This window comes from Oryctolagus cuniculus, chromosome 3, assembly GCF_051225735.1.
Source record: "Oryctolagus cuniculus isolate XC-2025 breed Fujian yellow rabbit chromosome 3, ASM5122573v1, whole genome shotgun sequence".
NCBI lineage: Eukaryota > Metazoa > Chordata > Mammalia > Lagomorpha > Leporidae > Oryctolagus > Oryctolagus cuniculus.
In genome coordinates, this window is record NC_142869.1 from 174,884,336 (window position 1) to 174,900,038 (window position 15,703).

Consider the following 15,703-nt stretch of genomic DNA (forward strand, 5'->3'; position numbering starts at 1 on the left):
TGATAGAGTCACAGAAGGAGGAAGGGAAGGAGGGGGGAAGGGGGGAAAGAGAGAGAGAGAGAGAGAGAGGAGAGAGCGAGCCATCTCCTATCTGCTGATTCACCCCTCAAACGACCTGATCTGAAGCCAAGAGCCAGAAGTCTCCCTCCAGTGTCCCCCACATGGGGGCAGGGATCCAAGCACTTGGGCTGCCATCTACTGCTTTCCCAGGCCATCAGCAGGGAGCCACACTGGAGAGGAGCAACCAGGGCACAAAAAATTTAATAAGGAGCATCTTGGTTTCTGAGCACCATTTTCACTGTGATCACACCTACTTTTACCGATAATCCACTGTGTGCCAAGCAGATCCCTTCCAGAGAGCTTTCTTTTCTTTTTTTCTCTTTTCTTTTCTTTTTTCTTTCTCTCTTTATCTTTCTCTCTTTCCCTTCCTTTCCCTTCCTTCCCTCCCTTTAAGATTTACTTATTTATTTGAAAGAGTTAGAGAGCGATCTTCCGTCCAATGATTCACTCCCCAGATGGCTGTAACAGCCTAAGCTGTGGCAGGTCAAACCCAGGAGCTTCTCAGGGTCTTCCATGTGGGTGCAGGGGCCCAAGAACTTGTGCCATCTTCTGCTACTTTCCCAGGCACATTAGCAGGGAGCTAGCTCAGAAGTGGAGCAACTAGAACTTGAACCACTGCCCTTGTGGGATGCCGGCGTCATAGGCGGGAGCTTTACCTGTTATGCCGCAATGCTAGCCCTGTGTTTCTAGCCCTCATGGCACCCATGCCTAGTTACAGAGAGGAAACTACACTGACAGATTGAGCACGTGGAGCAGAGTATTGGTGGCTCATGCTGCTTCGTGTTCATTAACAGTGGCAGTTGGTCTCCCATATATTCCTACAACTTACTCTTCATTGTTTGTTAAATTCACAGTTTCCAAATTAGTACTATGTCATATTCTTCACACACAAAAATGTATGTGTTCAAGGAGTAAAGCTTCAACCACAGGGAGTAGGGCAGGAAGGTGAGCTCTGGGCTTTGGCTTGAAGCTCAGTGCCAGTCATGCATGAGTGGATCCAGCACTAGATACAGACCAGAGGCCCCTGTTCCCAGGGCAGTACTCAGACAGAACCTCTAGACCTGGCCTAGCATCAGGTAGACACCTGTGCCCAAGTAGAATGGAGAACTATTCAGCCTGCACCACCCCCAGCCTCTCACGGGCTTGGTGCAGATCCTCAAAACATTGTAGTATCTGTGGCTGTGAGACTCAGGTGCCATCCAGCTTACTGCCGGCCTGGACAGCCAAGAGACTGCCTTCACCACTCCTTCCCCAACTGTGGGCAGAGAGCAAGGAGCAAGACTCCAGACACTGAGAGTGGGTCACCAACATGAGCCCAAGATTCCATCTTGGATCTGGTGACACCATCATTGGGCAGACAATAATATTCTCTATCCCCTGGGAAGTGCCTGTCTATGGAGCCCCTAGATCTGCTCCAGCCCCAAGTGGAGACCTGTGGTCCTTGTATGTTGGCCAGCGTCATCTGTGGTGGGTTACAGGGACCTCAGCAGTAGACAGTCCATGGCAGAGTGGCCCTTGGCCTTACCCAGTGCTGTGCTGGTCTTGGCAGTCAGTGGGTTCTGGGTGGGGTCTAGCACTACAGTGTACGTGGCCACACGACTGATCCTCCAGCCTTAGGCAGCATAACATGGAGAGTGATTGCTTGGGGGAAGACAACTGCTCCATGAAGAGTTCTAGAGAACGATGATAAAGATGCTCAAAGAGATACAAGAAAATACAGTTGAATGAAAGCAGGAAAACAATACGTTATGCCCAGATTGTTGAATCCCCAAAAAGTCACCAGACTCGATCTCACCAAAATGCAAAAGCAAGGTTTATTCTGGAAGTACAAGCTGCGGCAGGGACCCCATCTAACCGATTGACGCAGCGGAGGTCAGAGGAAGGCCCCGAGCCTTGTTCGGGAGCGTTTTTAAAGGAAAAAGCCGCAGGGTTACATCAGCGGGGGGGCTTACAGTACGGGGCCACTTGTAATTGGTTGGGGCTACTCGCGGCTGGCCTGGCCTTTTCTGGTTGGCCCGGGTCTAGGGAATTTCCTTATTTGGTCGTAATCTGTGAGCTGTCCTTTTTGTAAGTTTCGGTTTCCCTGGAATGTTTGCTTTTACGGGAACTCAGGTCTGCTCCAGAAAATGGAGGCTGCTTTTTAAAATGAAGGCACCTTGGCTCTTCACAATACGTGATAAGAATTCAGCAGACAGAGGTCTTGAAAAAGAACCAAACAGAAATCCTGGAAACAAAGAACTCAGTAAGTCAAATAAAAAACACAGGTGAAAGCCTCAAAACAGACCAGTTCAAGCAGAAGAAAAAACATCCAAGTTTGAAGTTGGGAATTTTGAAATATCTCAAACAGACAAAACCCCAAAAAGATAGATGAGATCAAAGACGGGCAGGTGTTTGGTGTGACTGATAGGCTACGACTTGGGATGCTTGCATCACACACTGGAGTGCCTTCATGTCCTGGCTTCCCCCTAGAGAGGGGAATCTTGCTGTTGCTCACCCTGGGAAGCAGAAGATAACGGCTCAAGTGGTTGGTCCCTACTAGCCAGGTGGGAAACTCATATTCAGCTCCTGGCCCCCTTTTGGGTGGTGCAGGCATTTGGAGAGTGAACTGGTTGGTGGAAGATCTTTCCTTGTATCTTCCTTTCAAATAATTTTTTTAAACACATGAAGACAGCCTCTGAAACCTTTGGGATACCATTAAATGAATAAATATTTGAATTATGGGGATTCTTGAGGGTAAAGAGAGGAATAAAGACTTAGAAAATCTACTGAATGACATAATATTTGGAAATTTCCCCACTCTGAAGAAGGATATGGATTTCTTTTTTTTATGCTTTCGCATTTTTATTTTTTTCCCAAAGAAACCTTTAATGAGTAGAAATTTCATAAGTACTTTAGGAACATAGTGATCCTTCCCACCATACACACCCTCACACCCCACCTCCTCCTCCCTCTCTCATTCCCAGTCCCATTCTCCATTAAGAAAAAAAAACTGTTCCTGGACAGTCAAGACAAGAGCTGTTCAAGTCATTGCTTCTCAAAATGTCAATTTCATTTGTAACAATTTCCTTGTAGGTGCTCTATTATCACAGATCAGGGACAACACATGGTATTTGTCCCATTGGGACTGGCTTATTTCACCAAGTATGATGTTTTCCAGATTCATGCATTTTGTTGCCAATGCCTGGTTTCATTTTTTACGATTGTGTAGTATTCCATAGAGTACAAGGATATGGACCTCTGAGAGCAGGAAGCCTACAAGACCCAGTAGAGACATGACTGGAAAAGATCCTCATTGTGATACATTGTAGTTAAACTCTAAAGTGCAACCCAAGACAGAATTCTTAAACACTGGAGAGAAAAGTACCAGGCCATTTGCAAGGTGCCCCCCAGAAAACTAAAAGCACATTTGTCAACAGAAGTCTTGTAGGAGGAATGGAATAACATATTCTACATTTGGGAAAGAAAATTACTGCCAACCCAGAATACTTTACATAGAAAAGTTATCATTCACAAATGAAGGAGAAACAAAAACTTCCCAAGATAAGCAAAAGCAGAGGGAATTTATCACTACCAGACTACCCTTACAAAAGCTGCTTAAGGGAGTCAGTCCTACATTCAGAAGCAAAATAAAGATATCAACCACCAATAATACACAAGAAAGCATAAAATCCATCAGAAAAAGAACAGAAGAATAAGAAGACAGGATTTGATCACCACTTATCAATAATAACCTTGGATGTAAGATTTAACCATGGATGGTTCAACATGCAAATCAATAAATGTAATACATCGCATCAATGGAATGAAGGATAAAAATTACCTAATAAAACAATAAATGCAGAAAAAGCATAAGGTAAAATTCAACATCCATTCATGATAAAAAAAAAACCCTTGGACAAAGTATGTATAGAAGGAATATATTTCCACATCATGAAGGCTATATATGACAAACCCACAGCCAACATCATATTGAATGAGAAAAAGAGGAAAGGATTTTCCCAAAATCTAGAACCATATAAAGATGTCCATTTTTCACCATTGGGTGTTTTAAAGCTATTAGGTAATAGAAAAAAATAAAGGCATATATGTAGGAAAGGAGGAAGTCAAATTATCTCTGTTGTAGGTGACAATATTCTATATAGAGAAACCTAAAGACTCCACCAGGACACTATTACAGCCAATAAACAAGTTCAGTAAGGTCACAGGATACAAAATCAGCACACAGAAGTCTGGCACTTTTGTACACCAGAAATGAACTCACCGAGAAAGAAATTATTCAAGCAATCCCCTTCACAATAGCTATAAAAATAACCTTGGAATAACCAAGGAAGTGAAAGATCGCTGACGAAAATTGCAGAAGAGTCATGAAAGACATAAGAACACACACAAAATGAGATGACCCCCCATGCATGTGGATTGGAATGATATTGTTAAAATGTCCATAGTATCCGAAGTAATAAATAGATTCAATGCAATTCCTATCCTAATACCAATGACATGTTTCAATAATCCTAAAATCCACATGGAAGCACAAAAGACCCCAAATAGCCAAAGAAATCTGAGCAAAAAGAACTGAGCTAGAGGCATGGCAATACCAGATTTCAAGACATACCACACAGCTGTTATAATCAAAGCAGCACAATGTTAGGATTAAAACAGACACATAGCCTGATGGAACAGCACGGAGATCCCGGAAGTTAATTCATGTGTCTATAGCCAACTAATCTTTGACAAAGATGCCAAAAACAAATACTGGAAAAAAGACCATTTGTTAAATAAAGGGTACTGGGAAAACTGGATATTCATGTGCAAAAGAGTGAATTTTGAATAATGCTTCTCATCCTATTCAAAAATCAACTCAAAATGGATCCAAAATCTGGATGTAAGACCTAAAGCTATGATATTACTGGAAGAAAACACAGAGGAAACACTTGAAGGCATTGGCATGGGCATTGAGTCTTGGGGGTAAGATTCCAAAAGCAGAGGCAGCAAAACCAAGAACCTTTTGCATAGCAAAAGAAATAATCAACAGAGCACAGACTAAACTGACCGTAGTAGAAATATTTGCAAACTGTTCACCTGATAAAGAATATCCAGAATATATAAGGAACTCGAAAAACAGAGCCACAACAAAAACCAATCCAGTTAAGAAATGGGCAAAGGATCCGAATACATGTTTCTCAGAAGAAGAAATACAAATGCTAATGTGCCATGTCACTATCAGAGAACTGCAAATCAAAACCCAGAATGAGGTCATCACTTCACTCCAGTTACAATGGCTACAATCGAAAGGACAAAATTGGGGCTGGGCTGTGGCATAGCTGATTCAGCCACTGTCTGCAACACCAGAATCCCGTATGGGCACCCTTTCGAGAACTGGCTGCTCCACTCTGATCCAGCTCCCTGTTAATGTGACCTGGAAAGCAGCAGAGGATGGCCCAAGTCCTTTGGCCCCTGTACCCATGTGGGAGATCTGGAAGAAATTCCTGGCTCCTGGCTTTGGCCTGGACAGTTTGGGGAGTGAAACAGCAGATGGAAGTCTCGCTCGCGCGCTCGCTCTCTTGCTCTCCCTTTCTCTGTCTCTGTCTCTCTCTAACTCTACCTTTCAAATAAGTAAAATCTTAAAGAGGACAAAACTCACAAATGCTTTCAAGAATGTAGAGAAAAAGAAACTTTTTTTTTTGACAGGCAGAGTGAGACAGAGAGAGACAGAGAGAAAGGTCTTCCTTTTTCCGTTGGTTCACCCCCAAAATGGCCGCTACGGCTGGCGCTGCGCCAATCCAAAGCCAGGCGCCAGGTGCTTCCTCCTGGTCTCCCATGCTGGTACAGGGCCCAAGCACCTGGGCCATCCTCCACTGCCCTCCTGGGCCACAGCAGAGAGCTGGACTGGAAGAAGAGCAACCGGGACAGAATCCGGTGCCCCAACCGGGACTAGAACCCAGAGTACCGGTGCCACAGGCGGAGGATTAGCCTAGTGAGCCGCGGTGCTGGCTGAGAAAAAGAAACTCTTAAACACTGATGTTGGGAATGACAATTAGTACAGTATGGAGAACAGAATGGAAGTTCCTCAAAACACTGAAAGTGGATCTACCATATGACCAAGCTATCCCACTTATGGGTATATATTCAAAGGAAATTAAATCAACATATGAAAGAGATCCCTGTACTGTCATGTTCGTGGCAGCAGTATTCACAGTAGCCAAGATACAGAATCAACCTAGATGTCCATTGCTGGATAAATGGATAAAGAAATGTTAATTTCTCTCTCTCTCTCTCTCTCTCTCTCTCACTCACTCACACACACACACACATTTATGTGAAGATTATCCTACCATCAGAAAAAATGAAATCCTGAAGCAAAATGGATGGATCTAGATAATTATATTAAGTGAAATAAATCAGACACAGAAAGACCAAATTCCATATGTTCTCACTCATATGTGGAAATTAAAAAGTATGATGGATATGAACTTAGAATAATGATTACTCGAGGCTGGGAAAGGTAGGGGAGAGAGGTATGGAGGAGGATGGTTAATGGGTATGAAGACACAGTTAGATGAAAGCAACAAGTTCAAGTATTCCATAGCATAGTGTGGGCAGTGATAGTTCACAAAGTCTTACATGTTAAGACCTGAAAGAGGAGCTAGTAGGCTTTAAAAACGAAAGAAGGAAGTAGAAAAGCCAGCTGCTTGGTTTGATTGGCTTATGTTATATACACAATGATGAAATATTGTGCTGTACCCTATTAAAATGTGCGACTATTACATGTTAATAAAACATCTTTTTAAAAAAGATTTATATATTTATTTAAAAGCCAGAATTACCGAGAAGCAGAGGCAGAGAGAGAGAAAAAGAGACACGTATTTTCCATCCATTGGTTCACTCCCTAAATGGCCCACAATGGCCAGGGCTGGGCCAGGCTGAAGCCAGGAGCCAGCAGCTTCATCCAGGTCTCCCACATGGGTGCAGGTGCCTAAGTACTTGGGCCATCTTCTGCTGCTTTCCCAGGCTCATTATCAGGGAGATGGATCGGAAGTGGAGCAGCTAGGACTCGAACTGGCTCCCATGTGGGATGCCACACTGAAAGCAGTGGCTTTACTGGCTATACCAAAGCGCTGACCTCCTAATAAGACATCTTAAAAAACAAAATGATTTAAGAAAAGATGAATTGATGAATCAAAAGGTTTAAAATAGAAATGTGAATATATTTCATAATAACCACACACAAATGAATAGTGAGTGTGCAAATACAGATCTGTGTGGACAGGAGAAAACATATCTGTGAGTTGGATGATTCTCAAAATCACCCCAAATAGAGAGTCAGAGATAGGAAATGCACTAAGAAATACTCAAACCTTCAATTTCATTGGCCCATTTGCAATCTGCCTTCCACTTTTCTTTCAAAACTTGTCAGGTAGTAACGCAGCTGTTAATTTGTTCACATTATTTTTTTTTAAAAATTTTATTTATTTATTTGACAGGTAGAGTTATAGACAGAGAGAGAGAGAGATAGAGAGAAAGGTCTTCCCTCCACTGGTTCACCCCCCAAATGGCCGCCACGGCCAGTGCTGCACCGATCTGAAGCCAAGGAGCCAGGTGCTTCCTCCTTGTCTCCCACATGGGTGCAGGGGCCCAAGCACTTGGGCCATCCTCCATTGCCTTCCCGGGCCACAGCAGAGAGCTGGACTGGAAGAGGAGCAACCGGGACTAGAACCCGGTGCCCATATGGGATACTGGCGCCACAGGCGGAGGATTAACCAAGTGAGCCACAGCGCTGGCCCTGTTCACATTATTTTCTAACAATACACAGTAACTACCCTGACACACCAAGTTTTTATTTTCACACCTGTAAAGGACAAAACATCTTCCAGTATGAAATATATTAATCTGATCACTTAAAGATGAGGCCAGAACTCATCAACATTCATTCAAAGTTCACTCCAAGTTACACTCTCCATCGCAAGAATATTGTGAACTACTCAGTTACAGAAGAGCTGTAGAACCAGTACAAAGATGAGGACCCACAGCACAGCTGAGGGAGAAAGCAGAACAAATTATCGGCTAAGTTTCTCCATCGGATGACTCTGTAGAAAGTCACATAATTTATGAAATACAGAAAGAGAAAGCACACATCTGTCGTCTTGCTTTGTAGCTGGACAAGTTTGCTGCGCACAAAATAGGAGTCAGTTCCTGAAACGGATGTTGACCAGGAGGAACCTTTGACAGCCTTTTGTCTGGCTTATCGTTGAACGCTCAGGTGGAGGAAGTTGTGTTAGTACACTTCTGTGTGCCATGCTGCAGACTAGAGGATGTGCATCGGGGAAGTGTTCATGGACACTAAACTACGTGTGCACCAAAGAAAGGTTCAGCAAAGTGCAGCCCACCTGCCAACATCGGGCGGTCAGGAGCATTGTTCTATTCCCAGAAAATGCCTGGCAGCCAGTGGTGTGTCTGTGTGGTTAGCACCAAGGGAGGCAGTTCTGAGGACTGTGATTATGTCCTCAGTGTGACTGTGCGTAGTTCTCAGCGTGCCTGTTGTCTGAAACAGGAGAGACGACCCAGTGCTGCTTTCCCATGCTCAAGTCCAGAGTTTCAAGGCGGAAGCTCCCGGTGGGAAAGGTACCGTGTGGGGCTTACCGTAAGAGATGATGCAGGTAATCTGTGCATTGCACAGTACACTCATGCCGGGACACACTGTTTCTCTTGGCTCAACGTACAGCTCCAGACGTGAATGTGAGAGGCACGCACACTATCTTTCAAAGCCTGGGTCTACACCTTTGGGATTGAAATGTCAATTTTTGTAATATTGAAGTCAGATGTCGTCATGGTGTCTAAAAGGAGGAGAGCCATATGTGATTCAACCACTGAGTTTAATTCTTCCTAACACTTTGTTTTTGTCAGAAAAATAAACCAATGGTGTATTATGAAGCACATATAAGTAGCAGGTCCAAATGCCAAATAAACAAAAAGAAATACTCTGCAGAGTTGAGACAATGAAAGAGTGGATGGGCAATGGATGAAAATCTCATCCCTTGCTTTTGAAAGTAGTGTGCTCTCTACTCAGCACTGATGCAGGACAGAAATCAGTCTTTGGTGAAGATTTCTCCCTAATTTCTGGGTCCTTTTTTAATCTACATATCTAAAATGACTTTGTATCAAAGTCAACATCCTTGGGATGATCTTCTACTACACTTCCACAAGATGTTGCTAGTGGGAGAAACTGGGTAAAGCTACATGAAATCTCCTCTTATTTCCTGTAAGGATAGATGAATCTACAATAATCTCAAAACAATTTGTTATTAAGTATTCAATTAATTAAATAGTTTCAAGCAACAAAAAAATGTTGTGATGGGTATTCTTGCATCTAAATCCTCGTGCGTTTCTAAGAGGCTCTACATAACCGTCTCCAAGTGGATCACTGGGTCAGATGGTTTGCAAATTTCTGTATCTATGTTCTTGAGGGATGCTGGTCTACAATTTTCTTTTCATGCACTCTCTTTGAGTTTTGGAATCAGAGTTAATGCTGGCTTCATAAAAAATAAAATGAGCAGGATTTTTACCCCCCCCCCACTTACATAATTTACCTTCTTTCAAAAACAGGAACTTTTGAAATTTTGAAATCCATTTCCAGGTTCCTCTAAATTATCTGGCTTTTGAATAGGTAAATCAGAAAATGGTGGTTGAGCACCCCTAGTCTGAATAGCCAAAATTCTAGCTGTTCTGAAACTTTGAGCGATTCGGATTGTGAATTTTTGGATTAGGGATGCGCATTTGTAAAGTCTATGTAAATATCCCAGTATGTTTAACTTTCCCAAATCAGAAACACTTCAGCTCCCAGGCATTTTGGATAATGGTTACTCAGCCTGTACCTTATTCTGAGCATAAGTGTTCTGCTACTCATTCTGTTTCTCTAATGAAAACACACTGTGGTATTGAGGATATGGTTTACAAAAAGAGGTGGGATTTAATGTTGCACTGTTAGCCTGGCCTTTCTGGATTTGGTTTCATTTTGACTTCAAGTTTGGTTCCTTCTAGAATGCTCTACCTTGTCAACTCACAGAAGAACCTATCACTCAGGAGAGTTTCAGAGCCTTGGATCATTTTATCTTTTACACATTGTTCCAGTGTTCTCCCCACCCCTTTTCCTGGTCCCAGTAGGGGGCATGGAGACATCAGCACTCACAGGTGTGCTTTCTCTTATTTGTGATCATTCCCCTCGCCCAAAGCATGCAGATTTGCCATTTCTACATGCTTCGCTTCTCTTGTTGCTAATGGTATGAACAGTTTTAAAGAAATGCTTTTGTTGGTGGATATTGCCCTTTGTAAGTAGCTAATAGAAGTGAACAAATGTCACTACATTTCTTCCCAGAGTCCTGTGGGCGAATGGTCTGGTCTATGTCCGCTTGCTCAAGGTAGCACACACTCTCCCCTTGAATCATGCTTTATCTGTGTGTGTGAGTCTGAGCAGCCAGTGTCTGTCTGTGTCTATGGTTGGCTTCTTTTTCTCCCTGCTATCTAACTGCTGACGTCTTCCTCTCTTCCTGTCATGGATCTTCTGCTTGTCCCCCGTGGATTCCTGTTCTCATTCTTCTAGGTTTTCACTAGCATTAATGCCTCTAGACCCTTCTGCCTGCAAGGACAGCCATGTTCACACCGACTTTTACTTGCAGAACCCTCTGCTCGTTCTTAACTCCTTAATTGCTCTCCCTTCTCTTTCCTTGGCAACCACCTACATCTAATTCCCGTGTCTTTCCCATCACATTGTGACATTTCTTGGAACTACCTATGCTCTTCTACCCTCAGCAACAACCCTGCCTCTATCTGGGCCCTGGAGCTACCATGGCAGTCTTTTTTTTTTTTGAGACAGGCAGAGTGGACAGAGAGAGAGAGAGAGACAGAGAGAAAGGTCTTCCTTTTGCCGTTGGTTCACCCTCCAATGGCCGCTGCGGCTGGCGCGCTGCAGCCGGCGCACCGCGCTGATCCGATGGCAGGAGCCAGGTACTTATCCTGGTCTCCCATGGGGTGCAGCGCCCAAGTACTTGGGCCATCCTCCACTCATGGCAGTCTTTTACGATGACAGGATTTCAAGCTGTGTGTCTAGGTAGCTTCCCTTCCTCTCTTCATCCTTTTTTTTTTTTTTTTTTTTTTTTTGCCTCTAAATCCATTTGGGCCAGGCACTGGGCATATGAAAGTTACATACAGATGCTGAAGTTGTGGCCCAGTGGATTCAGCTGTCACGTGTGATGTCAACATCCCATATCAGAGAGCCAGTAAGAGTCCTGTGGCTCCGCTTCCCATGCAGCTCCCTGTTAATGTGCCTGGGAAGGCCTGGAAGATGGCTCAGTTGGGTCCCTGACACCCATGTGGGAGACCTGGATGGAGTTCAAGACTCCCAGCTTTGGCCTGAGCTAACCTTGATCACTGCAGCCATTTGGGAATGAACCAGTAGATGTAAGCTTTCTCTCTCTCTCTCTGCTTTTCAAATAAATAAGTATATCTTCTTAAAAAAATGGTTTCATACAACAATACTGTGGGTAAATAAAAGGCACTGATCCCCTCACCTGAACTATTTCCAACCCCAGATCTTGCTAATGTGGCCATTTTTTAAGCTGTTTTTAAAGATGTTTTGACCAGCTCTCCTGTGGTTATGATCCTTTACCTCAAGATAAACACCCTCTTGTGGATGGTTGGCCATGTTCTCCCCGTTAGAATGCTTCGCCCACACTCTGCACATCCAATGTTAAGCCTGTTGGCTTCTTTCCCTGGTATAGTTAATCCATCGCCACCTCTTTTTGAGCCAGCCTCCAACCCTCCAAAATTCAGTGTTAGTCCCAAAACAGACAACCTTATCTGCTAAGTATAATTCTCTTTGCAGTCTTTCAAATCCTAATACATTTTCCAATACAAATCCAATATCTTCGCTCGTCAGATCAGTGACCAGTGACATGGTCCCTCGAGTTAATCACAGCTTAACTAATAACCAGGGTCCACTAATCTGGGGGGCGGCTGCTTCATTCTTTGTGACTGATTCTCCTGGGGAGAATCAGAGAGCCAGAGCAGGTGAGGAGTTCGTGTGGCTCACCTCTCATTCTCTCGCCCGTGGGGGCTGTCAGTTAATGTGTGCTGAGTGAACCAAGGGGTGACTCTCCATAGCCCATTGGGAGTTCCCAGGCTTCCGTGTTACTTCATAGCCTTTAAGGAAGAACAGACAGCTGAGCAGGCTGTACCTCCTTCTGTTGCAATCTTTTTTTTTTTTTTTTTTTTAAGATTTATTTATTTGAAAGGCAGAGTTGCAGAGAGAGGAAGAGGGAGTAGGAGGGAGGTCTTCCATCTGCTGGTTCACTCTCCAAATGGCTGCAATGGCCAGAGTTGCACCAATCCGGATCCAGGAGCCAGGAGCTTCTTCCAGGTCTCCCACATGGGTGCAGGGGCCCAAGGACTTGGGCCATCTTCCACTGTTTTCCCGGGCCACAGCAGAGAGCTGGATTGGAAGTGGAACAGCCAGGACTCTAACAGGTGCCCATAAGGGATGCTGGTGCTGCAGGCGGTGGCTTTACCCATATGCCACAGCGCCGGTCCCTCTGTTGCACTCTTACGCGAGGATATTTATACACGTATATTCTGCTCATTTCCTGTGGTTGTTGCTGGCCCCTGCTGCCTGCTCCCAAGCTAGCTCTTGTTCATCCTTTAAATCTTGGCTTAAACGTCATGAGCAGTCTTTTTAGACATCTTAGACTGGCTTCCAGTTCCCAGTTGCAGGCTCTAGTTTTACCCCTGCCCCGACCCCGACGCCCTTTTTATGGCACTGCACAATCACCACTGGTTGCTCGCTGTTTCTTTCTTTCTTTCTTTCTTTCTTTCTTTCTTTCTTTCTTTCTTTCTTTCTTTCTTTCTTTCTTTCTTTCTTTCTCTCTTTCTTTCTCTCTTTCTTTCTCTCTTTCTTTCTCTCTTTCTCTCTTTCTCTCTTTCTCTCTTTCTCTCTTTCTCTCTTTCTTTCTCTCTTTCTCTCTTTCTCTCTTTCTCTCTTTCTCTCTTTCTCTCTTTCTTTCTTTCTTTCTTTCTTTCTTTCTTTCTTTCTTTCTTTCTTTCTTTCTTTGTCTTTCCCTCTTTCTCCCTCTCTCTCTCTGTAACTCTGACTTTCAAGCAAATAAATAAATAAAATAAATAAATAAAAAACCCTTCTCAGGAGAGAGGGGAGACGTTGTAGCACAGCAGGTTGAGCCCCTGCTGAGGAAGCTCTCACCCGTATGGGAGTGCCAGTTCAAGTTCTGGCTACTTCGCTTCGGATCCAGCTTCCTGCTCATGCATCCTGGGAGACAGCGGGTGATAGCAGAGCCCACTAACTGGATTCTTGACACACACAGGTGAGTTCCAGGCTCCTGGCTCTGGGCCTTGTCCAGCCCTGGCTGTGGCAGACATTTAGGGGAGTGAACCAGCAGATGGAAGACCTGTCTCTCTCTCTCTCTCTCTTTGAAACTCTGCTTTTCAAATAAATAAAAATCTTCTTAAAATCTATTAGGTGAAAAGCTATTAATAGTGAGCTTTATAATGAATGACTTACAATTGAGTTCACTAGTCAGTCCTTACAAAATACCACTTGTTCTCCTTGATAGGTGACAACTAACTGAGCACCAAAAAGGAAACCTGTTAAAGTGAAATGAACACTATGAGAAACGGTGACTTGATCAGCCCTCACCCTGACTGTTGATGAACAAAATATGTTATCCCTCTTAGTATCTTTTTTGCTTGTTCTACTTAATACTTTTGGGTGAATACTGTAATCAATACACAATTCTTCGTAAGTGCTGAAACTTAACTGAAAAGTGATCGCTGTTAAATATAAGAGTGGGAATAAGAGAGGGAAGAGATGTGCAATTCGGGACATGCTCAAGCTGACTTACCTCAAACGGTAGAGTTAGAAACATACCAGGGGATTCGAATTCAATCCCATCGAGGTGGCGTGTACCAATGCCATCTCACTAGTCCCAGTGATCAATTTCTGTTCACAATTGATCGCAATGATAGGACTAAGAACCAAAGAGATCACATAAACAAGAATAGTGTCTGCAAATACTAGCTGATAGAATCAAAAAGGGAGAGAATGATCCAACATAGGAAGTGAGATACACAGCAGACCCATAGACTGGCAAATGTCCTAACAGCACTCTGGCCTCATAATCAGCCCTTAAGTCATGCGGATCTGGATGAAATGGCATGGAAAGCCAAGACACTCTGGGGGAAAAAAAAAAAACCTAAATGAAAGATCTCCACGAGTGAGATCCCAGTGGAAAGAATGGGTCATCAAAGAAGGAGGTACCTTTCTCTGAAGGGAGGAGAGAACTTCCACTTTGACTATGGCCTTGTCTAAATATGATCAGAGTCGGTGAACTCAGGGGGCTTCCATATCCTTGGCAGCTCATGACAAGAGCCTAGGGTGATTACTGATGCCATAAACAAGAGTGTCAATTGGTTAAGTCAACAACAGGAGTCACTGTGCACTTATTCCTCATGTAGGATCTTTGTCCTTAGTGTGCTGTACATTGAGATTTAATGCTATAACTAGTACTCAAACAGTATTTTTCACTTTATGTTTCTGTGTGGGAGCAAACTGTTGAAATCTTTACTTAATGTATGCTAAACTGATCTTCTGTATGTAAAGAGAATCGAAAATGAATCTTGATGTGAATGGAAGGGGAGAGGGAGTGGATAAGGGGAGGGTTGCGGTTTGGAGGGACGTTATGGGGGGGAAGCCATTGTAATCCATATTCTGTACTTTGGAAATTTATATTCATTAAATAAAAGTTAAAAAAAATTTGAAGATTTCCAGGTTCTACCTCAGATCCATAGAATCATGTTCCAGGGGAAGGGCCTGGAAAATACCATTTAAGCTCCCAGAATTCTTTCGAGGCAAATTTTGGTCCTTTGATCATACAGATACCTCCTTCCATACCTCTGCAGAAGACTTTCAATTCTGAATGGGTGTTCTGAACGTGCCAGTGGAGAGTGTGAGACCTGGAATCACAAACAGTGGCAGTGGGTGCGTCCCTCAAGATCTAGGGACATGACAGCAGGTTATTCAGGGCTTGGGGGAAGCCAGCAGTTAACACGACTCAGCTTACAAATTAGAAACTGAGAACCAATTTCTCACTGCTGCCTCGGAAAAGAAACACACCTAAGGCCTTCCCTTGGCTTATATTCCAGATCAGACTCTGGGAAAGAAGAGAGAATTCGATTCCTCGCCTCCTGTGCACAGAAATGTCCAAAGCTCCAAGGGGAAGGAGCAGTGTTTTTTCTGGGACCCTCCATCCCACGCCCTAACTTGGTTATATTGTGGCTGAGGTGCTGTGCCTCCTGAATGTTCCAGCCAAACACAGTGGTGGTGCCATAGGTGTGGGATTGCTGATTCTTCCAGTGGCTCCTCTCTTTAGAAAAACATTTTATATTTTGCCTCAATAGCATTTTACATCCAATCAGTAAAAGTCACTCCAACATTTCTTCAGCATTGAGTTTTACTTTCTTCTGCAAGATCGGGAAGAGGAAGGGGCAAGTGTCTCATGGGAGTCTCTCAGGTGTATGAGACCCCTGGCAGTACAGTGGCAAACCATCTGGAAGGTCCTCGGGGTTCTTTTCCTAATGATTTCTA

General features: G+C 43.7%; 1 long non-coding RNA gene across 1 annotated transcript in view; it reads left to right on the top strand.

Annotated features, from left to right (window-relative positions):
* Positions 1 to 15,425, top strand: part of LOC149127613 (uncharacterized) — a 65,592-nt gene extending 50,167 nt beyond the window's left edge. The window contains exons 2-3 of the long non-coding RNA XR_016231794.1: positions 10,096 to 10,245; positions 15,262 to 15,425. This is a non-coding gene — a long non-coding RNA (uncharacterized LOC149127613). The remainder of the gene's footprint in view (positions 1 to 10,095; positions 10,246 to 15,261) is intronic.
* The last annotated feature ends 278 nt before the right edge of the window (positions 15,426 to 15,703 follow it).